At 44.8% G+C, this 23,629-nt stretch overlaps 1 protein-coding gene across 3 annotated transcripts in view; it reads left to right on the top strand.

The window, feature by feature from the left end:
• PKIG (cAMP-dependent protein kinase inhibitor gamma) overlaps positions 1-23,629 on the top strand; it is a 389,802-nt gene that overhangs the window by 347,154 nt on the left and 19,019 nt on the right. Inside the window, exon 1 of one of the 3 annotated variants that reach the window (XM_069953874.1) lies at positions 6,969-7,283. The exons of the other annotated variants lie outside the window; for them this stretch is intronic. The gene's annotated coding sequence lies outside the window, so the exon portion shown is untranslated. Of the gene's footprint in view, positions 1-6,968; positions 7,284-23,629 lie in introns of those variants that run through there. 3 annotated transcript variants of the gene reach the window in all.

Below are 23,629 nucleotides of genomic sequence, written 5' to 3'. Positions count from 1 at the left end.
CACGCTGAAAAATGACCCTGACGGTGTACAAGGAGTTATAAATAGAGGCTGTGCAGCACAATCTCCCCGGGAAGAAAGAGACCTAATGCTTAACGTTTGTCAAGTGTTTCCAAGATGATCTGGGAGTGTTACCCTATAACTGTGTTCTACAACCTGTGGATCTTCAGCTGGTGCAAAATTACAATTTCCATCATGTTGGTGTGTTTAGACCGGCTACAACTACGGCAACCTCTAACAATCATAACTAACAACTAACGATTTCAGGTTAACGATAAACAATCTTGGACCCTAAGGAGGCAAGTGAAAGGTGTGGTTAAAGGGGTTGGCCACTTTAAAGTAAAAAAAAGTTCAGAGTAAAAAAGTTCAGTGTGCAGAATTAGTAACTGTACTCACTGTATATACTGACAGCAGCTCCCTGTGTACCTCATAGAGCTAAAATCAGATTCCCCTCCTCCAGGCTGGGCTGCTCTGCTCTGTGGTGAGTCTGTCCATAAGATGGCCGACATGGAGGAGCATGTGACCATGCCCCACCCCCCAGTGTCCACCACTGAGCCTGTATACGCCTATGAAGGACACTGGGGGCAGGGCTTGGTCACATGCTCTTCCAAGTCAGCCATCTTATGGACAGACTTGCCACAGGACAGCACAGCCTGGAGGAGGGGAGTCTGATTTTACCTCTATGTGGTACATGGGGAGCTGCTATCAGTATATACATTGAGTACACTTATACAACACACACAAAGAGGTTGGCCACTTTATAGTAAAATGTTTAAGTCCTATGGTCTGTAGTTTCTGATTCTGCACTTTATTAGCAGTTGTATTAGTTTTCATTTTATACAGTTCCTTATGTCATTTGCGTAATACTTTATTACATAGCCCACATGGACGGCAGGTTTCACAGACTTTGTTAGGATTTAAATATGTTTGATTCCAAAAACAAGAGGTCACAATCTGGGGTTATTGGGGGGAAAGATCAGAAGCAAGATAAGAAAAAAATATTACTTTACTAAAAGAGTAGTAGATACTTGGCACATACTTCCAGCAGATGTGGTTGGTAAATCAATAGTAACAGAATTTAAACCTGCCTATCCCAAGATAACAGGAAAGAAAATGGGGCAGACTAGATGGACCAGGTAGTCTTTTTCTGCTGATAGAAACAGAAAATTATCATCCAAAAAAAAGTGTGTGTGTGTGTGTGTGGGGGGGGGGGGGGATATATATATATATATATATATATATATATATATATATATATTATGGAAGAGCGCACTGGCAATAAAAAATGAGGCATGGGCAGAAAAGTAACTTTTGCAGAGTGCACCATGAAGCCTATGGTTGGCCCCCATATTTAACTCCTTGTTTTGTTGAACTTGATATTGTTTCTTACGTAGTTGAGCTTACTGATAGGTCTTTGTCCTGACCCGAGGAAATCTGGCAGCTGTCGTCCTTCGCTCACTTGCTTCCTCTTAGTGGCGGGTGTGGGAAGCAGGTGGATTAGCACTGACTCATTTTACTGCGGCCATACACAGGATAGATGCTAGCTCCATGTATTTAAAGGGGCATGAAATGAATATCCTTCCTGTTTCAATAGAGCATTGTCATGGTATGAGGGATTGTGTAACATCTGTCCCCATGTGAATCCGCTCTGGTGTCAGTCAATAGAATAAGTCAGGATTTTTATTGCAGACCCCTGGGGGGGGGGGTCACAACTATGAGTGTTTAAATAACCTAAACCCCCCGGGAACCAACCACATGTTCTTCAACTTCACCAAAGCTAATGGCTGATTGGCTACCGCAATATGGGGCCCCTCCGATGGGGAATAACAACATGTGTGCTGTCTTTCTGTGACCTCATTGGCTTTAGGGCCTTATTTTTTGTCTGTGTTTCATTTGCATTTTTGTTAACAAAACTGGGAACAGATCCAAGCAGAAGAAAGTAGGAAAACATATTTCCAAACTCCTCATTGTATCCCAATACATTGTGAGACGACAGACTCAACTTTGCTAAATACAGGTGTGGCATGTGTAGTTCTGCTACATTGATAACCTCAGCTTTCCTAGGTGCAGCAAGCTTAGCTCTGATACACTGGTAGCCTCAGCTTTCCTAGGTGCAGCAGGCTTAGCTCTGCTACATTGGTTGCCTCAGCTTTCCTAGGTGCAGCAGGCTTAGCTCTGATACACTGGTAGCCTCAGCTTTCCTAGGTGCAGCAGGCTTAGCTCTGCTACATTGGTTGCCTCAGCTTTCCTAGGTGCAGCAGGCTTAGCTCTTATACATTGATAGCCTCAGCTTTCCTAGGTGCAGCAGGCTTAGCTCTTATACATTGATAGCCTCAGCTTTCCTAGGTGCAGCAGGCTTAGCTCTGATACATTGATAACCTCAGCTTTCCTAGGTGCAGCAGGCTTAGCTCTTATACATTGGTAGCCTCAGCTTTCCTAGGTGCAGCAGGCTTAGCTCTGCTACATTGGTTGCCTCAGCTTTTCTAGGTGCAGCAGGCTTAGCTCTGCTACATTGGTTGCCTCAGCTTTCCTAGGTGCAGCAGGCTTAGCTCTGCTACATTGGTTGCCTCAGCTTTCCTAGGTGCAGCAGGCTTAGCTCTGCTACATTGGTTGCCTCAGCTTTCCTAGGTGCAGCAAGCTTAGCTCTGCTACATTGATAGCCTCAGCTTTCCTAGGTGCAGCAAGCTTAGCTCTGCTACATTGATAGCCTCCGCTTTCCTAGGTGCAGCAGGCTTAGCTCTGATACATTGATAACCTCAGCTTTCCTAGGTGCAGCAGGCTTAGCTCTGATACATTGATAACCTCAGCTTTCCTAGGTGCAGCAGGCTTAGCTCTGCTACATTGGTTGCCTCAGCTTTCCTAGGTGCAGCAGGCTTAGCTCTGCTACATTGGTTGCCTCAGCTTTCCTAGGTGCAGCAGGCTTAGCTCTGCTACATTGGTTGCCTCAGCTTTCCTAGGTGCAGCAAGCTTAGCTCTGCTACATTGGTTGCCTCAGCTTTTCTAGGTGCAGCAGGCTTAAGGCCCTATTCCACGGAACGATTATCGTTCGTATTCGGCCGATATCGGCCGCTACGGACGATAATCGTCCCGTGGAATAGAGTGCAACGATCAGCCGACATCGTTCATGTCGGCTGATCGTTGCAGTCGCTTGTTTTTCAACATGTTGAAAAACAAGCGACTGATATAGCAGCTATCTGCTGCCGTCGCTCCGTTGAATAGGAGCGTTGGCAGCAGACACTGCTATATCCTATGGGCTGCCCGGACGATCAGCGATCCCCCGGGCAGCCCCCTCGCAGCTCCCCGCCGCCCCCTCCCGCACTCACCCGCTCGCCGCAGCCGCGTTGAATAGCGGCGGCAGCAAGCGGGGAACGAGGAGCAAACGAGCGCTGAGAGCGCTCGTTTGCTCCTCTAAACGACCGGTGTAATAGGCCCATTAGCTCTGCTACATTGATAGCCTCAGCTTTCCTAGGTTAAGCAGGCTTAGCTCTGCTACATTGATAGCCTCAGCTTTCCTAGGTGCAGCAGGCTTAGCTCTGCTACATTGGTTGCCTCAGCTTTCCTAGGTTAAGCAGGCTTAGCTCTGCTACACTGATAGCCTCAGCTTTCCTAGGTGCAGCAGGCTTAGCTCTGCTACATTGATAGCCTCAGCTTTCCTAGGTTAAGCAGGCTTAGCTCTGCTACACTGATGGACTTTGCTAGAGGCGCATTTATCATTCTCTTTGTGCATTTATTTTGGCCAATTTTTGCGCACGGCATAGAATTTTAGATAACATTTATCATGGTGTTTGCCCTATTATTGAGTAGTTTACGCTGACTGCGCCTTTATTCATTTTTTTTTTCACTCAGAAGGGCATGGTGGTGGTGGTGGTGGTGGGGGGGGGGGTTTGGCTTCATGTTAGCTACTTTATTAGCCAGATTTATCATGTGCGAGTTTTTTTAGTTTTTGTGCAAAAACTTGTGCAGATAATAAATGTGCCCCTTACACTCTGCTTTGCTATGTGTCATAGGCTCCAGCTCTGCTAGGTTTAAAGGTGTTATACAGGGAAGATCTTTTTCTTTCAAATCAACTGGTTTCAGAAAGTTCTATAGATTTGTAACTTCTATTTAAAAATCTCAAGTCTTTCCATACTTATCAGCTGCTGTATGTCATGCAGGAAATGTTGTTTTCTTTCATTGCTCTCTGCTGACCTCTCTGGCCCAGACAGGAACTGTCCAGAGCAGGAGAGGATTTCTATGGGGATTTGCTGAGAAGAGAACATCCATTTTCTGCAGGACATACAGCAGCTGATAAATACTGGAAGACTTGACATTTTTAAATAGAAGTAAATTACAAATCTATATAACTTTTTGAAACCAGTTGATTTAAAAGAAAAAGATTTTTGCTGGATAATCTCTTTAATAGTATTAGCTCTGTTACATTAATAGACTAAATTTTGCTATTTGGGACAATCTCAAACTCTGTTCTGCCAATTGTGACTAGCTGCATTGATATATTTCAGGCCTATATTAGACGGCAATGAAACTTGGTGTTTGGAAATAAGGTGGGGTAAGAACACCCAGAGAGTCAACAACTGTGAATGAGTAGCCACACTATTGATCAGGATAATTCACCATACCTGGTGTACAGTGCCAGGTACCAAACTAGCGCTTGGCATGAGCTGCATGAAGCCGGGTTTGGGGCATTTGTATGGGAGATAAGACGATGAGTGATGTTCTGTGCTGCGGAGTATTCTAATGCTGTTTAAAGGGAGTCTGTCACTTTAATCATACTGTCCGAGCTACTGTCATCATATTATAGAGCAGGAGGAGCTGAACAGATTGATACATAATTTAGTGGGAACGTTTAATCTATTCATGTATACACTCACCGGCCACTTTATTAGGTACACCATGCTAGTAACGGGTTGGACCCCCATTTGCCTTCAGAACTGCCTCAATTCTTCGTGGCATAGATACAACAAGGTGCTGGAAGCTTCCTCAGAGATTTTGGTCCATATTGACATGATGGCATCACACAGTTGCCGCAGATTTGTCGGCTGCACATCCATGATGCCAATCTCCCGTTCCACCACATCCCAAAGATGCTCTATTGGATTGAGATCTGGTGACTGTGGAGGCCATTTGAGTACAGTGAACTCATTGTCATGTTCAAGAAACCAGTCTGAGATGATTCTAGCTTTATGACATGGCGCATTATCCTGCTGAAAGTAGCCATCAGATGTTGGGTACATTGTGGTCATAAAGGGATGGACATGGTCAGCAACAATACTCAGGTAGGCTGTGGCGTTGCAACGATGCTCAATTGGTACCAAGGGGCCCAAAGAGTGCCAAGAAAATATTCCCCACACCATGACACCAGCACCAGCCTCAACCGTTGATACAAGGCAGGATGGATCCATGCTTTCATGTTGTTGACGCCAAATTCTGACCCTACCATCCGAATGTCGCAGCAGAAATCGAGACTCATCAGACCAGGCAACGTTTTTTTAATCTTCTACTGTCCAAGTTCGATGAGCTTGTGCAAATTGTAGCCTCAGTTTCCTGTTCTTAGCTGAAAGGAGTGGCACCCGGTGTGGTCTTCTGCTGCTGTAGCCTATCTGCCTCAAAGTTGGAGGTACTGTGCGTTCAGAGATGCTCTTCTGCCTACCTTGGTTGTAACGGTTGGCTATTTGAGTCACTGTTGCCTTTCTATCAGCTCGAACCAGTCTGCCCATTCTCCTCTGACCTCTGGCATCAACAAGGCATTTCCGCCCACAGAACTGCCGCTCACTGGATGTTTTTTCTTTTTCGGACCATTCTCTGTAAACCCTAGAGATGGTTGTGCGTGAAAATCCCAGTAGATCAGCAGTTTCTGAAATACTCAGACCAGCCCTTCTGGCACCAACAACCATGCCACATTCAAAGGCACTCGCATCACTTTTCTTCCCCATACTGATGATCGGTTTGAACTGCAGGAGATTGTCTTGACCATGTCTACATGCCTAAATGCACTGAGTTGCCGCCATGTGATTGGCTGATTAGAAATTAAGTGGTAACATGCAGTTGGACAGGTGTACCTAATAAAGTGGCCGGTGAGTGTATATCTTACCAATGATTGACAGCTTTCCCCGTATAAGTGTACATATAGATGTCACTGACCCACTGGACTCCTAAAACTAGAATAGGCCGAGACTTACCTGGTGATTGACAGTGATTTCTGTAGGTACACTCATACAGGGAAAGCTGTCAATCACTGGTAGGACCGCCCACTGGACACTTACACCCAGAGTAAGGAGAGGTTTGAATGCATACAAGTTCTCACATTCTGCTCAGCTCCTCCTCTATAACATAGTGCATGCAGCTCGGACAGCATGATGTGACAGGTTCCCTTTTTAGAGAAGTAAAGGTGACATTGATAGGGTTCAACTTCAAAAAATAGGCCCATGTAGTGCCAACAAAATGAATGTCTCATACAAGGAACGCAGGTGTGTTGGCTGAAGTAGTCACAAAAATTGGTCCGTGTGATAAATGGGGGACACGATGGGTTCAGTTGGGTGATCAGTGGGAACCAGCTGGGTGGAGAAGGGCACAGTCAGGGTGATCAGTAGGGGACCGGGTGGGCACAGTCAGGTTGATCTACAGGGACTAGCAGGGTGGAGATGGACAAGGGGGTGATCAGTGTGTGTGGGTTTGGGGGGGCCACTGTGGGCAACTGGGCGGTGGAGTACCAGTGGTGCCAGGAGCCGGTCTGGCCTGGCAGTGAGATGCCTCAGTCACGCCAAGGCTCCCCAGCTATACAATATTCCTCGCTGATGTCACAGATTTTGACTTATTGGAGTGTTTTTTGAGCTCATCGAGGTTGGATCCTTGAGGACTGGGGAGGAGGGGGGGACACCATGAGCCCACCTTCTAGCATGTGCCTTGTACAGCAGAGGCAGTCAGTACACAGAATAGAAGAGACATATGGTACAATCCCTCCTCTGCTGTCTAAGGCTCCGGCCATACAAATAGCACAGGATCCATCTAATCCCCAAATCACAATCATAAAAAGCACAATGGAGAGGTTCCTGGAAATGCAGGGATGGAGAGCGATGACAACCCAGGGCTGTGTGTGCAGGCAGGAGGGATCTTTTGTGTGGATGGCTGAGTAAGTGCACGGCTGACATCACTGAGCCTAGTATTGGATTACAGCAGACACAGGAACCACCCACTGCAGCCCCAGTATCCAGCAGTATGAGGCTGGCTGCCTGGACGCTTCCCTGCTGATCTATCCAAGTTCACGCTGCCTGGGGGAGATCCAGCTCTCTGTAAGTACCACCCTATAGTTTATAGAGCCCAGGCAGGGGCCCCGTCCAGATGGCACGGCCAGTTAAGTGCCCCCTTTAAGGACTTGGTATGCTTTGCCATCATTTGTGCATCTCACCGGTAACTAAAAGGTTAATAGATTCTGTATGGTCTTGAGCATTCGGTAGCTTTTTGTCTGTTGGGAGGGCTTGCTGAGTGTTGTGGTTCCATATTAGCTGCTTCTTTATTGGAGCCCATTCCTGCAAGCGTTATAACCTGTAGTTCCTCGGCAAGGCCTGCTGAGACCTGTGGTTCTACAACCGCCACGGATCCGCTTGTATTCTTATGCTTCATGTTTGTATTTGTAATATATTGTGGTTTAGCACTTGGTCAACCTGTAGCTGAGAGCCTGCCGGCATCTGCGATTCCGCCACCGGTTGCCTCTGCACCTCGCCGGATCTGAACAGCTGTCAGGCTGGTGATATATACATTACGGCTACATCTGGATCCAAGAAAAAAGTGGTTAGAAAACTCATTTATTATTAACGTAGTATGTGTTGATACCTGTCATACTGAAGTGAGCGCCATACATTATTTAGATGCAGCAGAGCTGAGTTTATCTCCTGGTGCATTACCGTAATGTGCAATCTGTGCTTTTTACATAGGACCCTACTGCATGACCCCAGGAGGCTGCCTGAAAGTTGCATGACACATTCGGCTCTGCTACATGTGTATAGGGAAATATTATGCTGTTGTGATTTCCGCAGTTTTTGGAGACGTCTCCCGAGAGTAAATGTCAAATTTCCAATCTAACTCCACTGACTTTGTGGTGGCGTATCGGTAAAAGTTTATTCTGGCGGATGGCACTGGCTTTAATAGTGGAAGAATAAAGTCAAATTTACCCTACAAACAGATGTAGATGCGATGGGCCCAGCATGATATATCATGAATAGATGGGTCTTGTTTTCACCACTAGAAGTGGGTTCTGATATCCGCAGTCCCTAATGTTAGCTAGCTTAGTACTCCACAACCAGCAAAACTACTACTCTCATTATGATGTAAACTCAACTCAAAATGTGTGAAATGGTTGGTGAAAACCTGTAGGGCAGTGTCCACCCACCTGTTAAAACCACAACTCCCAAAATGCTCCCCTAGCTGTGGTAAAACTACAACTCCCAGCAGGCCGCAGGATGGAGAACCCCGCCTTAGATGGCCAATTTGTACCCTGTTCCTTATAAGGCAATTTTTCCCAACCTGTGGCTCTTTAGTTATTGCAAAACTACAGTTCCCAGCATGCCACAGGTTAGGAAACCCTGCCTTAGAGGGCCGGTTTGCACCCTGCTCCTATAGCACTGTTCCCCAACCTGTGGCTCCCGTAATGGCCTAACAGCTGAATCGCACTGGGAAACAATGTTCTTTAAATCTGGCATGTTTGGCATCTTTCTATCCTTGCTGACGGTCAGTGTTTTGGTCGTTTGGGTAATGAGAGTTGTAGTTTAGCAACTGCAGGGCCACAGTAATCACTGGTATTCACTACTAATGGTAATTGGTAATTACTACTAATTAGTTCTCCTGGCCTGTGGCATGCTGGGTGTTGTAGTTTTGCCAGAGATTGGGGAACACAAAGCTAGGCTTCAGCTCAGTGCAATGTTGGAGACACTAGCATCCCTCTCCTGACTTTAAGTGGTCTGCCAACCCGACTCATAGACCCCAGATAAACCAATGCAAGTTGGCCGCAGTTCCTGGGCCCCTGGTGTTCAACGGTTCCTGGGCCCCTGGTGTTCCGCAGTTCCTGGGCCCCTGGTGTTCCGCAGTTCCTGGGCCCCTGGTGTTCCGCAGTTCCTGGGCCCCTGGTGTTCCGCAGTTCCTGGGCCCCTGGTGTTCCGCAGTTCCTGGGCCCCTGGTGTTCCGCAGTTCCTGGGCCCCTGGTGTTCCGCAGTTCCTGGGTCTCTTGACTGAATAAATCCATGGCTAGGACTCGGGGGGGACACGAATACAGGACTGAAACAGGAGACTGAGGGTATAACATATGGAGAAGATGGTGGGGTCTATAACTATGACCGCTGTGGCCTAGAACATGGTTGCCTCACACATGGGCTGGAGCTTTGCTATATATGGGATGACAAAGCAGAACACACCACCCTCATATAACTCCCAGAAGCACCTGGGCATGCACTGGGGTGGATTATATATACGGATGATTCGGACACTTGTATTAATGTATATTGGATTGGTTTGCTGTTGGGCTTTACTGGTAGACATGAACGTTTGACGTTTATGTATATGAAATGACGAAGCCTAATGTGTTACTGGGCACTTCACCTGTGTTGGAGTATTGTAATATAATACAAATTCTTAGCAGCCATCTCAATATCATAACAAACAGGATTACAGTATACAGGTAACCCAGGATCCATCGACCACAATAAGTAATATTCCACACTATTGTTCTCTATAGTCTCTAAGGGACTGCTGGAAAGCTTATCTCTGAATGCCAGTTAAAGCGACTCAAGCAAGATGGCCGCCCCCATGTATGAAAACAGAATTAATAAAGAAAGAAACAACAAGCAGTATGTAACAGATGTATAGAATTAGTGTCACCATCTGTTTTTAATTCGTAAAGAAAAATGTAAATTATACAATTCCTTTAAGATTCCCTTGAAGAATATATCTTAGTTTTTTTTTTTGTTTGTTTTTTTTGACACAAGCGACATTATAAGCAAAATCTAGACGTAGTGTCAGTATTACTTATGGAGAAGGGTCATAGTTGCTCCATGTCTTCCTCTTTTGTGTTATAGAAGCTCAGGATCTGGTCTACTTCTGTAGCTGTGGTGTTATTGTTGTTGTTTTATAGGCTAGTGCTTCATGGTCTGATGTGGCTGCATTAGTTACGTGAATCTTTGGATTAGTCCATCTTCCGTTTTATGCTGTAGATAACAGGATTATATGATTTCAGATGAGCTTTTCCTTTAAATAAAAATAAATAAATAAATAAAATAGAGGGCAGCCTGCATGCAACGGAGTCATGGAATTACATAGCATATATGCCCAGGCATCATTACTAAACCTTATGGCTTAGCCTACATAAGGTCAATATCCAAGTTGTTTTTAGGATTCCCCATCCTAAAACCTGGTTTGTGGTGTGATCATAGGCATCTATTGTACAATATTCATGTTTCTGAGCAATCCCGGATTGTTTCTTGCCGGCATATGGTTTAAAATAATCTTTTTGCACCCATGTAATAAAGCTGTTGTTCAAGCTGTTGCCATCCGAGTGTTTGCGTTATCTTTTTGCTCGCAGGGCTCGTATGGTTTGTTGGTGTTGTTTTTTTATGTATGTTTTTTTTTTTTTTTTTTAATGATCTATTTGGACGTTACATGATGACAAGACTCTAATTATAGGATTCAGTTTTATAACTATTGTCACATGTTTGTATGTTAACTTTTGCCACGTCAGTCAAAGGAATACATCTTGTAATATTTACACTGACCATGGACGGGAACAGACGTTCATTTTAAGGCCCAGTTCATACTGAGCAAATACTGAGCGGGATTCCGTGGTGGAGCTCTCCGCCATGCTCAGTGTCCTGCAGTGAGTGAATGAGAGGGTGCGCATGCTTCCGCCGCTCTCCACTTAAAGAAGTGATATGTCACTTCTTTGAGTGGATATGGGAGGAAGCGGACACGCGCGCGCCCTCTCATTCGCTCACTGCAGGACGCCGAGCCTAGTCTAAAGTAAACCTCAACTTGTAGAGTCGGCTTATGGGAGTGTCCTTCTACCGTGTTTCTCCAAAAAATAAACCCTACCTTCATTTTGCAGGATTTTTAGACTAGGCTTAAAATATAAGCCCTACTCCAAAATTAAGCCCTAGTTACAGTCAGCTGACCAGATCCCTGACAATGTGTGGATGAGCATCAGCCAATCAGTGTCAGGCTTGTTATGCTCCGCCCCCACCTGCTCAACACAAGCTGCAGTGGAAACAGAAGGATGGAGATGGAGGGTACATGGCCAACTACAGAGGGGAGAGATGTATACAGCGAGAGATGTATACAGTATGGAGACTACCTGCAGAGAGGGAATGTATACAGTAAGGGGGAACAACCACACTTGGGGAGTATGGGGGCCTATCTCTAGGGTACCTTAAAGTATAGGAGGCTAAAGGTTGGTAAAGAGAGGGCTCAGGAGTCAGCCCCTCACTATACCCGGTGGCTCTTGGCTGATCAGCAGTCAGGGGCTGCAGCTAATAGCCAGCATGGAGCAACAATAAAGTAAATAATAATAAAAAAAAAGTAAACCCCTCAGTAAAAATATGCCATAACACGGTAGTGCTGCGGCTGGCATTGTTCAGAAAGAACAGAATATTACTAGGTCACTATAACCGGTCACTATACACACTTTAGCCAGGATTTCCTACCAGTTGTGATCTGGTTTTGAACAGCAGCTATAAGAATTAGGGAAAGGTCATCACCAGGTGCACACCATCCACCTCTATGACAGTCAGAAGTATCCGAATTCATTTCTGCATTGGAGATAAGTATTTGACCTGCAGCTCTATGATTGAGCCCCATGCAGTCATTTGTATAATGTGTAAATATTTCATAAGTTTTTTTTTTTATTGCTTGAATGCACTTACTTTTTAATTATCGTCCATCAAATTTAGATAATTCAGCTTTACACAAGGTTTGCAGCCATTGCCACGGAAATACTTGGACTCCACCACTATAGATATATTATATCCAACAGGCCCTTTCCATAATAATATAATAACTGAATTCTTAGTGTGAATATGGATTTTGGGAAGCAGCCATGAAAAAATTGAGGAAATAGCTTTTTCCACTATCCTAAACCCCTTGTCTTCCGCTATGCGGTCATACCTCTCAGATGCCGAGTGATGACACTCGTCACAATGACAGGAGGCGTCACTGAGGACAATGGTCTTGCTGACATCAGCTTGTGTTATTGTTTCCAGTGGATGGTTTATAGAAGGGTTATATGATGTCATTACTCCTAATACTAGGCTCTGGAACTTTCATCTCCCCCCTTTTGTATTGTTCTTTATACTACAGCTCAGCTGCTGCAGAACTTCTCTTTAAAGAGAGAGAGATAGAGGGTGCTTTAAGTGTAAATAGATGAAAGAGGTCAAAGAAGTTCTTGCAGATGTGATTTCCGTCCACCATATACCATGCACAGTGGCAATTTACTTAGCGAAGACCTCTTTTCACTGCAATTTTGGGGTGGTCTTCTCAAAGAGGTTTCACTGTACTGTGATGGTTTGTCACCCATATGTACAGGTACTAGTGCCAGACGTTCTGAACCATGCAAGTGATGCATGCCAAGGTTGTAACAAGTTTTATAGTAGTGCCCAGCAAGCGGTAATATGCCAAAGCTCTATAAAAACCCATTAATACCATAGTAGTACTTTGAAGAATCACAAAGTGCCAGGATCAACAATAACATGCCGTAATAACTCTCATTAACCTGAATTATTGGTGGTTATATTATCCATTAGGTTACAGTAGAGTTAATACCTTTAGATAGAGGTATGCCATTAAAAGTGCCCAGCGCAGCACCCTGTGAAAGTGCTACTGCTAGCTTGTAGTACATCAGTGATAACCAGGGGTGTAGCTAGGGGTTCAGTCTTGGGGGGGGGGGGGGGGGGGCGAGCAAGTCTGAGTGGGCCCCCAACCGACTGATTACCCATAGGGAACCTCAGCAGACGACAATATTTTCCGAATAATAAAGGAAATATTCTACTACATTACTCATAGAGAATAGGGATTGAGAGCAATGTAAAAGGCTTTCTATTTTTCACATATATGGCCATGTAAAATTTAAAGGGGTTATGCAAAATAAGAGAACCATACCTGATTTGTTCCAGAAACAGCACCATAGCAACAGAAACATTTTAGACTCCTTGATCCAGGATCATCCTCATGTCTATACAAACTCCCCGGATGTAGAGGATGCTGGGAAAGCTGTGTGATCTCCATCATACTGAGTATTAGATGCTGGGAAAGCTGGGTGACCTATATCATACTGAGTATTAGATGCTGGGAAAGCTGGGTGACCACATTATACTGAGTACAATATGCTGGAAATGACCAACATCATAAGGGGTATAGTAGTTGAGGTAAAGTGGATAAGGGGTTTAATAGTGGAGGTATAGTGGATAAGGGGTGTAGTAGTAGTACAGGTAGATATGAGGGGTTAAGTAGTGAAGGTATAGTGGATAAGGGGTATAGAAGTAGTACAGGTTGATATGAGGGGTTTAGTAGTGAAGGTATAGTGGATAAGGGGTGTAGTAGTGGAGGTATAGTGGATAAGGGGTGTAGTAGTGGAGGCTCTCTTCCCGGCCAGACATGGAGCACCCCGGTCTCTGGAGGAGGCCGCAGGCACTACAGGGGAAGGTGATCACGTCGCTGCGGGTCATAGAGCTGTACAGCGGGATCGGGGGTCTGCACTAAACCCCCGATCCCGCTGTACAGCTCTATCACCCGCAGCGACGTGATCACCTTCTCCTGTAGTCCCTGCGGCCTCCTCCAGAGACCGGGGAGCTCCATGTCTGGCCGGGAGGAGAGCGGGACTCTCAGTGGAAGGGGCGGGGGCAGGTCAGCGGCGGCGCCGTTAAGTGGCTGGAGGCCGCCGACACCTGTACAGCGGGATCGGGGGTTTAGTGCAGACCCCCGATCATGCTGTACAGCTCCAGGACCTGCAGCGGTGCGATCACCTTCTCCTGTAGTCCCTGCGGCCTCCTCCAGAGCCCGGGGAGCTTCATGTGTGGCCAGGAGGAGAACGGGACGCTCAGCGGAAGGGGCAGGGGCAGGTCAGCAGCGACGCTGTTAAGTGGCTGGAGGCCGCCAGGACTGCACCGCCCCTCTCCAGCCAGCCTGCCCGCCCAACATCTTTCCTCCACTCACCCCTCTCCAGCGTGCCTGTACTGCGCCCCGCCCCTCTACGGCTTGCCCGCCAGGCCAAAACGGCAACACCCCCCCCCCACAAACTCCTCTCCGGCTTGCCCAACCGCCCTTCTCAGGACTGCTTGCGTGCCTGACAACGCGCAGACCGAACTTAATAAAAAAATTAAATTAATTTCAATCGCCCAGCCCTAGTGGGCCCCCAGCCTTGGTGGGCCCGGGAGCGACGCCCCCCCCCCCCCCCCTAATTTCGCTACTGGTGATAACTAATAGCAACATCAACTATACAGCCCCAATAATGTGCCACAGTAAGTGACTAAATCAGTTCAATACACCCATGTTATGACTGCAGTGTAAAGCATTGGGTTTTATTATCCATGACTAGAAAAAAGGGAACCATCAGCAGGTTAGCCATTCCCGTGCACACAATTGTTCACTCCACTGTCCGCTATGATGGCCCCACCCCTATAGCGCCAATCTGTCCAAACCGTCCCCGGATTTTCGCTAAGGTGGCTGGGCAGTGCTCCTAACTGTCTTATCAGATTGAAGAGTAAACAAATTGGTGCACAGGAACGGCGATGAGGATGAAGGTAAGAGACATACCTTTATCCTCGGCGCCCCCTGCGCAATAGGGAGGTATGAGAAGGTAGATTTGTCTAACTTGCTGATAGTTCTCTTTAAAGCAAATGTACCAAATGTACCGCTTTTAGCCGCTGTACGGCTATTGACTGGATCTGTATCATCTATAGCAGGGATGTCAAACTCAGGCCCTCCAGCTGTTTCAAAACTACAATTCCCATCATGCCTGGACAGCCAAAGCTTTAGCATTTTAAATTACATTGATTACTTCACATCCGTGTTTTTCACCGACTAACATGAATGTCACATCAGTGAAAAACACGGATCTCATTGATTTCTATGGCGAATCCTTTCTGTGTATCCGTTCCGAGTAATGTTATGTCCTATTTTTTTAACGCCACGGATCACTGATTCGTGAAATCACGGAACGTCTGAATAGCCCAATAGAAAGCAATGGATTATAAAATTGTCCGTGCGAATGGATACGGGAGCACAGACAACTTCACGGTATGTGTGAATGCACCCTAACAGCTCAGGGATATGTATAGGACATCCTGCGGCCACATGTATTGCCTCTCTATTGGACAGCCACATCCAACATACAAGGGTTTCCCACGAATGTCTCTACCAGTTTGTCTGCCTGGTCACTAAAAAATGTTTAACCGATCCAGCATTTATGGGACCAGTTTCGGGAACCTACAAGTGTGTAGGATGTACAGGCCCAGGTGTAACGTGTGGGTGTACGTGGTGCAGGATGCCATGCACAACCTGAATGCCATTTTGTATCCAGGCTAGAGGTGCCAGACCGTATCTCATCTTGTATCTAGGCTAGAGGTGCCAGACCGTATCTCATCTTGTATCTAGGCTAGAGGTGCCAGACCGTATCTCATCTTGTGTCCAGGATAGAGGTGCCCAACAGAGTTATCGGCAGTTTATGGTCGGCCATTTATATATTGAAGTAAAACTCCTCTACTTCTACATAACGTAATGATGTCATTCAGCTATTATTATGAATTATTACTACTTCCTCCATTTTTGACATAGTCTTGCCATATCCCGCAGCTGGGTAACGAGGGGGTTAATCTGACACCAGCTGCTCAGAAGATGAACAGCTGCTCTTGAAAAGCATCATGGGAAGTTGCGTTCTATCAAATTACCATAACGCTTGCCAGCAGATGTTTTCGCCACAATTGTCGCAGGCACTTATGACATTAACCAGGATTTGAACAGCTGAAAGTTATTTCCACAGATATCTCTCTGTCCGTAGTCAGACATCACTCTCTGTGTTGCTTTTCTCATCTGTCACACTAGAGGCAGCCATTTTTTTTGACTGGGGACCAGAAGTTTGCTGCCATACAAAACACCTGGCCTAAGTGATAAAAACTAATTAAAAAAAAAAAAAAGAGGGTCGTTTCCCTTAGCAACCAGTCCGGTTGCGCCTTTCTTTTCCCTGCTGTTGCAAAGTAAAAGCTGCAAACTGGTTTGTTGTTATGGACAACAGCAATATGGTTTACAACATTTGGCGGCAATGATGCCTCTTAATGTTTTTGTAGCCATCTGTAGGCCCCTTGCCCTGTTTCCTGGAAGTTCTTTCTACTATTCCCTTTAGGCTGGGTTCACACTACGTATATTTCAGTCAGTATTGTGGTCCTCATATTGCAACCAAAACCAGGAGTGGATTGAAAACACAGAAAGGATCTGTTCACACAATGTTGAAATTGAGTGGATGGCCGCCATTTAATGGCAAATATTTGCTGTTATTTTAAAACGGCTGTTATATTGAAATTATTTACTGAAATGAAGTTATTTACTGTTATATGGCGGCCATCCACTCAATTTCAACATTGTGTGAACAGATCCTTTCTGTGTTTTTAATCCACTCCTGGTTTTGGTTACAATACTGACTGTACGTAGTGTGAACGCAGCCTTGTCAAAGTTTATCTGTTTAGGTGACCTTTTCAGCAGTTATTTTGTGTGTGAGGAAATGCAGTAAATATTTCTTCCCTGCTTCTCTTTCCTCCCTTCTCCTCTTTTATTAATCCCCCCCCCCCCCCCCCTCCACAAACTTGTATTCTGATCCCTGAGCTAGCATAGTGCCAGGAAACCAAAGTTGTTGTTAGGCTGATTTTGAGAGTTGATGACAGTTTAGCAGGAAGGGGAGTAATGAAAGATAACATCAGTTTTGTCTGATAAGATATATTGCAAAGTTTTTCTATTCACTTGTACTTTTCATTTATGTAAAGTCTGCTGAAATCTGAATTGGGGTTCCAATACTATTGAGCCTCAACTTTATGGATATTGACTGCTTAAAATTCATCAATGGCAAATGTACCTAGTTATACAGTAATACATGTCTCATATTACCAAAAGATTTACTTCAGGGTCCTGAATATGGGCCATACAGACAGAGCTAGGTTTAAACCTGTGTCTGACGTTCTATAACAAAAATAGCAGCTCCTGCAGAATTATGCACCTGTGTGAGCCCCAGCTGCAGCCACCTCTCTCTTTTTTTTTTTTTTTTTTCCTATATATAAATACTAAATCCATTGTACCCCAGGGTGGCAGGAGAGCAGGGCCTTGTTCTTGTACAGCACAGGGAGACAGCATAGATAGTAGTCACATATAGTGCCCTGCAAAAAGGAGAGGAAGAGGTTAACACATTTTTTATCTGATCCTGTCAGTTCAGCCTCTTGTTTTATGTGTTTACTTCTCTGACCTCTAGCCTGTGTGACACCTCTGCTCCTGTCAGTGCTGCTGCACAGACCTCCATATAATACTGAGATTTGGCAGTAAGCAGTCAACCTTAGTTTGATGAGAGGCCCCCTGATTTATGGGTCCAGTGTCAGCTGCAACCTAAAGACACCTATAGATACAGCAACTGGTTCTAATTCCCCCCCAAAAAAAACATAGCTACTTCCTTGCAGAAATAGCCCCATTCCTGGTTTGGTTGTGTGCAGTATTACAATCCTGCTTCATTTTCTTCAATAGAACTGAGCTGCAATACCACGTACAGAGTGCTGCTGTTTTTGGAAAAAAACAGCTGTGTTTTTTTTGGTTTTTTTTTACTATTAATTTTTTATTTATATGTTCCTGGTTATGAGCGATAAACTATAACCCATACCATTAATGGGTAGATGGAGACTACTTTAAATAAATGAAAATAGAAAAAAAAATCAGTTTCCCATGGAGAGTGCTGTACATATGGGTTATTCTCTGCTAATATATCACAGAGTTCAATGCGCTGGAATAAAATAGAGTTTGGCACAATTAGGGGTGAATGCAGGACCCATGGCAGTTCCAAACCTGTATTTATTACACTCTGCACAGTAAAGCACTGTCTACCTTGAGTTATCCAATCATGTAGCAGATTGTATACAATACAGTAGTTCACAGTTTCACAAAATAGCTCTCTGTTCCTGAACGATTCCTTATATAGAGGTGCTAGCTCTGTTTTCTCTTTTGGCCATTGCTGAACACTGTTCATTCCTCCTATTTACTCATCTTCCCTATGTTCACACTTCAGTATTGCAGAGCGGAAGACTCCAGTCTTATTGCAGCTACTGAAGGTGGTCTGGAAGCTGAAATAAGTAGGGTCAGACATTTTATGCAGCTTATGGAACTCCCATTGATGTTAATAGTAGTTATTTAGACCTTAGAGCACTAGCTACGCTGTTTCAGTAATTCCTGAGTTAATGACAGTTATATAAATGTGTTAAGAGAATTGCTTGGCTGTATTTGTCTTCCCAACTAACTTCGGCGGCCACAACTGGGGAAGGGTCCTAAATGTTTGGATAGGTGCGGGTCCTGTTCCTTATACTCCTGAAAGGAGGTAAGTCACAACCAGAGAAACGTGACAGTGACGTATCTTCACTCTCCACATTCAGAGCTCGTGTTCTCGGCTAAACATGGGGGGTTGTAAGTCATAGCTTTTTTGTGTGTCCAGCCTTAGCCAAGACTATACTATACCTAAGCAACCTTCTACCCTCAGGCATTTTTTGTGATTTGGTACCTTAGGACCTGTGCACACAGTGCGAAAGAGGGGAGCGGAGTCCCCGACATGTCAACTCTTTGAGTGGAGAGCAGAGGTGCACAAGAAATTCCCTTAAAGCAATGGGACAGGCAGAATTTCAACTGGACTCCGCTTGGAATTTCTTTTTTTTTTTTTTTTTTTTTTTTTTTAGCTTTGTGTGCACAGGCCCTTAATAAATTGGAATTAAAATAGATTTTTTTGAAAGTTTGCATCATTTAATATAATATACGGTATTATATATATATATATAATATTTTATTTAACATTTTAATCCAAGATCTGTCCTGGGGTCCGTTCGGCAGGTGATTCAGTTATTGTTTCAAAAACGACTTTTAATCCGGCAGCTCTGTGTCTAACGGCCGGGCCTTATGCTGCGTTTACACGGAACCATTATCTTGCGAATTTGCACGATAACGGTCGAATTGGAGCGATAATCGTTGCGTTTAAACACATCGAACGATTCTGGGACAAACGAGAAATCGTTCATTTTGATCTTACAACATGTTCTAAAATCGTCGTTCACAAAAAACTGTCGCGAAAGTCCTGGCTGAAGAGGAGCCGTTTGAAATTCCCGTCTCCCCTCTTCAGCCAATCAATGCATGGCGGCACTGATTGGCTGAAGAGGAGCTGTTTGAAATTTACGGCTCTCCTCTTCAGCCAATCAGTGCTGCCGTGCATTGATTGGCTGAAGATCGGAGCGGGGAATTTCAAACTGCTCCTCTTCAGCCAATCAGTGCTGAAGAGGAGCACTGATTGGCTGAAGAGGTGCTGTTTGAAATTCCCGGCTCCCCTCTTCAGCCAATCAATGCACTGAAGAGGGGAGCCGGGAATTTCGAACACCCGCTACGCCGAGCAGGTAAGGTATGCTCGTGGCCGGGATGGCGATCGGGGCGGCGGGGGTGGCGTTCGAGCCGGCGCAGGGGGCTGCGGATGAGCGGGGGGCCGGGCTGCGGGCGGGCGATCTTAAAACGATTTTTCTGTACGATATATTGTACCGTTTAAACGCTGATCGTTATGAAAAAAAAATCGCTACTCCGACATAGTTAATCGTACGATCGGGCCAATTATCATTTCGTGTAAACGCAGCATTACATTAGTATATGCATTAGGCTGGCACAACCTCTCTGTCCTTCCTCCCCACCCGCCTCATGATTACGAATGCTCCAGGCAGATTGCTTCCTATTCCCCTTCTGTGTGCGTAATGAACATGGGCTGGATCGTTAAGACACCTGTCCAAAGCTCAAACAGCAATAAATGTTCCTGGATCATTCCTAATGCTAAGGAGGGCGGTGAGGAGGGAAGGAGAGGTTGTGCCAGCCTAATGCATATACAAATGTAAGCCCCAGCAGTTAGACACAGCGCTGTAGGATTAAAAGTTGTTTTTTAGGAGAATAACTGCATCATCTGCCGAACGGACCCCAGGACAGATCCTGGATTAAAAGCAGCTATCTGAAGGTACAAGTGGTTTGGGGGGGTCAGATTGTGGGTACAGAGTCACTTTAAGGATATCCCTGTATTTAGCACCATCTATCTTCCTCTTGACTCGGACCAGTTTCCCAGTGCCTGCTGCAAAAATGTGTTGAGATGTGTTGGTTTTACACCAATCATAGTGTTTTTCCTTGGTGGTCGAAAAGTTCAATTTTGGTCTCTTGACTAGAACCCCTTCCTTCATACATTTAGGAAGCCTCCCTCACACACTTTTTTTTTTTTTTTATTATAATTTTTTTTTTTTAAATCACCCATTCCGGACTTCTAAACATTGTTGTCCCTGACTTGTTGGAAGATCTCCTTGGTCTTTATGGTGTTACTAGGTTAGAGATTCATTTTTAATTGAAAAATCTGCCACGTTGTAAGTTCACGCATACTGCTGAAATACAATAAATTGTGCAGTTTTATTAGAATTTGGCACCTAAATTTAGTGATTCAAACTGTATGACAATTACCCATCAATTTTCCAAGTCTCTCAATTTGCCAGTAAAACCAGTAAAGTCCCATTACACAGAGCGATTATCTGCCCAATCTAGCAGATACAGCAGACGTTGGGCCATGTAATACGACTCTTAGATTTACCCATTATACAGCACGTTCAGCTTTTTGAGGCCATGCGGAAGTGAATGGATTGAGCCATTCTTCCTTTGTTAGCTCGGGGTTTCTAGGTTTTTTAATAAACTGAAAAGAAACCTATTGCTTCGATCGGCTCAGATGCCATGAAGCCTTCAGGTGGTTTCTCCCAATGTTATTTTTACAGACAGGCCTCTCCGCAGTGTGGGAGTGATCATAAGGATAAATGCCAGTCTACTGCTCAATACCACCCTCTTCCTTCACAAGAATACACACTGAGCATGGCACAATAGTACCCCATATTTCATAGTAAATGGCATCATTGGTGTTCTTGGGTGTGTTGACTGACTGGGGTATACTGTAAGTATCAACCCCACACACACACTATGTACTTACCTGTAGCAACTGTCTGCAAGGCTTATGCTAGTGTTCAGATCAAGGGGTTAACCCACCTTTAGAAGCTATCCTTATACACAGAATGGGGACCTGAAGCAACGGTCCATCCTCTGCTGCAGCTGCCAGAGATAGTGGATTACAGCACCTGGATATCTGCAGCTGCTGTTATAGAGAATATATGGAGTGGTGTTCACTCGGGTGCACTGCCATTCCAATTTGACGGAAGACTTGGTCTCCTCTTTTTTAGATTGCAGAGGGTCCTAGAGATCACATCCTCTGCAATTAGACCATCATTCCCCTATTTAGTGGACTTCTAATGGTGGGACAACTGCTTCAATAGTTAGAACATTAAATAAAGATGGACATAAAATATGCCGACTCTCTAACCCTTCCTTTCTGGTAACGGCCTTGAGGTAATGGTGTTTATGGCATTCTGATGAACACCCACGTAAGTGTCAAGTTTTACTAGGGTATCCACCTAACTCCTTACTGAAAAGGAAAAAAAATAAAAAGCCATACTTACCTGCTGCAGTGCTGCTCTCCTCCGTACTCTACTCTGTGAGCACACGAGTGATGTCACTCGTGCGGCACAGTGCTGGAGGAGAGAGCGGCCTCTTGTCGTCTGAGGCAATAGCTCCTCGCCCTGTCAGTTACAATGCTGCATTTAAATGGGAACAGTAATTATAACTTTTAGAATCTAAATCAACAGGGGATGTGAAATAAAGCATGCTTGGTATTTACAATATTTTTTTTAGTCATCATGCTTTAAAACAAAGTTATACTTACTTGTATCTAGGTCCAGTCTCCTGAAGGCAGCTTTTTAGTCTTGTGCTGGAAACAATCTGAACTTAACAAAAACCTAAACATCCTAAAATGTCTATTTGTAATATAATTTGCATAGATCACACACTTCCTCCTGAATTGTGATGGGCTTTAGGTCATACTCTCCAGCAGAACAGCCTGCGGTAAAGCAACAGATTTCCTGGTTAGATAACCTGATGCTGCTTGAGATTGATCGTGTATACAGAATGGCCAGTAGGCTTCCAGGTCCCTGGCAGACGCTGCCTGTGGTTAGATCATTGATTTAGATAGCGCTTTTCTTGTGGCATTCTTTACTTGGCAATCTAAAGACATATGCATTTGCATAGTTTCCCAGCATTGTGCATTCGTGTGTGTGTGTGTGTATATATCCAGAGTATTGGCAGCACATTATTGGTTAAAAAAAAAATCCAGTCACTATGAGACAAAAATACTCTTGTGTGAAACCAGCCTAACAAAGGTGACTGAACACGAACGCCGCCCCCCCCCCCCCCAATTGCAGATTGACAGCCCGTCCTATCATGAGGGGCTGTCGCTGAATGCCAAACCAATCTCTCCATTGTTAAAGCTCCTTACCCTTTATTCTCCTCTTATATCAATGCGCTATAAAGAAGAAACAATAAGGAAAGCTTTGATGTCTCAGGACAGGGCAGGGTTAATATTGCTTGCCTTTGATCCTTTGTGGCTACCCAGCGTTTTGTCTGGCTGCCGCCATATAACATAATAAAATGGACTGGCACTGGGGATGCTATGAGCTGGCACAACTACCCCAGCTCCGCCACGCAATAACGTGTTGTGAGATTGACGTGTAAGGAGGCTTATGGGATTTCCCTCATGCAGCTGATGTCACCAGAATTACATGTTAATAACTGTGTTTGACACAAACCTGTTCTATAGCTTCATTCCCCTGCCTGGACTCACAGGTTAACCCCTAAGGGACTGCTTTTATACTGCAGGATTTACGGCTATGTACGGTGGATATAAAAAGTCTACACGTCCCTGTTTCTAAAATCAGACCAAGATGAATGAATTTAGATTTATTTCCACCTTCAACGTGACCCATAATCTAAACAATTCCATCGAAAAAACAACTAAACCAAAATAATAAGTTACAATTCATATTACATAGTAGTCTGCTCACAGTAGCCATCACTTAAAGGGATTGTAATTAACACCTTATAACGGTCAGCTGTTCTAGTAGTTTTTTCCTGCCATTTCTGTTATGCATTTTACAGCAGAATCCATGATTTGTAAAAAGCTTACCTGGCATCAAAGGGATCTCATTGTTGAGAAGTATCAGGAGAATGCATTAGATGCCCCATGAACACATGACAACGTCCTCAAGAAGTGGATAAAATTTGGCACTGCATTGACATTACCAAGAACTGGACATCCCTCAAAGGTATTGCTGAAAAGATCAGTCGAAAATTGGTCCGGGAGGCTACAGAAAGAATATGGAAAGGGACTGCAGGAATTTCTGACAAGTACTGGTTGTGTACTGCATGTGACAATTTCCTATATTCTTAATATGTTTGAGCTGTGGGGTAAGGTGACGAGGGAAGCCTTTTC

This window comes from Dendropsophus ebraccatus, chromosome 14 (assembly GCF_027789765.1).
Source record: "Dendropsophus ebraccatus isolate aDenEbr1 chromosome 14, aDenEbr1.pat, whole genome shotgun sequence".
NCBI classification, from domain to species: domain Eukaryota; kingdom Metazoa; phylum Chordata; class Amphibia; order Anura; family Hylidae; genus Dendropsophus; species Dendropsophus ebraccatus.
Note: the sequence above shows the minus strand (reverse complement) of the source record. Positions and strands in the feature narration are given on the sequence as shown.